This window comes from Piliocolobus tephrosceles, chromosome 8 (assembly GCF_002776525.5).
Source record: "Piliocolobus tephrosceles isolate RC106 chromosome 8, ASM277652v3, whole genome shotgun sequence".
Lineage (NCBI taxonomy): Eukaryota > Metazoa > Chordata > Mammalia > Primates > Cercopithecidae > Piliocolobus > Piliocolobus tephrosceles.
In genome coordinates, this window is record NC_045441.1 from 5,115,337 (window position 1) to 5,115,716 (window position 380).

Below are 380 nucleotides of genomic sequence, written 5' to 3' on the forward strand. Positions count from 1 at the left end.
TTTGAGATCAACCTGGGCAACATAGGAAGACTCTGTCTCTACAAAAGAAGAACAAAATTAAATTAAACAATATGGTACTTCTGGAAATCAGATTCCTCTTTCCCCACTCCCTGGGGTTTGCTGTTGTTGTTGCTTGTTGTTGATGGCGTTTGTTTAGTGACTTTTCTGGACTTAACTCTGTAAAATCTGTGTTCTTTGTTCTGTGCAACCACTGAAGACTTTGCTTGGTTATCTCAGTGGCCAGCTAATAACTGGACAGAAATATTCCTGATGTCTACTGGCTTCAGCAGCACATATACTAAAATTAAAATGATACAGAGAAGATTATCTAACCCTCGTGCAAGGATTACACACAAATTCATGAATTGTTCCGTATTTAA

The 380-nt window shown here is 37.9% G+C and overlaps 1 non-coding gene across 1 annotated transcript; it reads left to right on the forward strand.

The window, feature by feature from the left end:
• Nucleotides 1-278: 278 nt before the first annotated feature.
• LOC111530620 lies at nt 279-380 on the forward strand. The gene has a single exon (XR_002727866.1). It is a non-coding gene; the product is annotated as a U6 spliceosomal RNA (small nuclear RNA).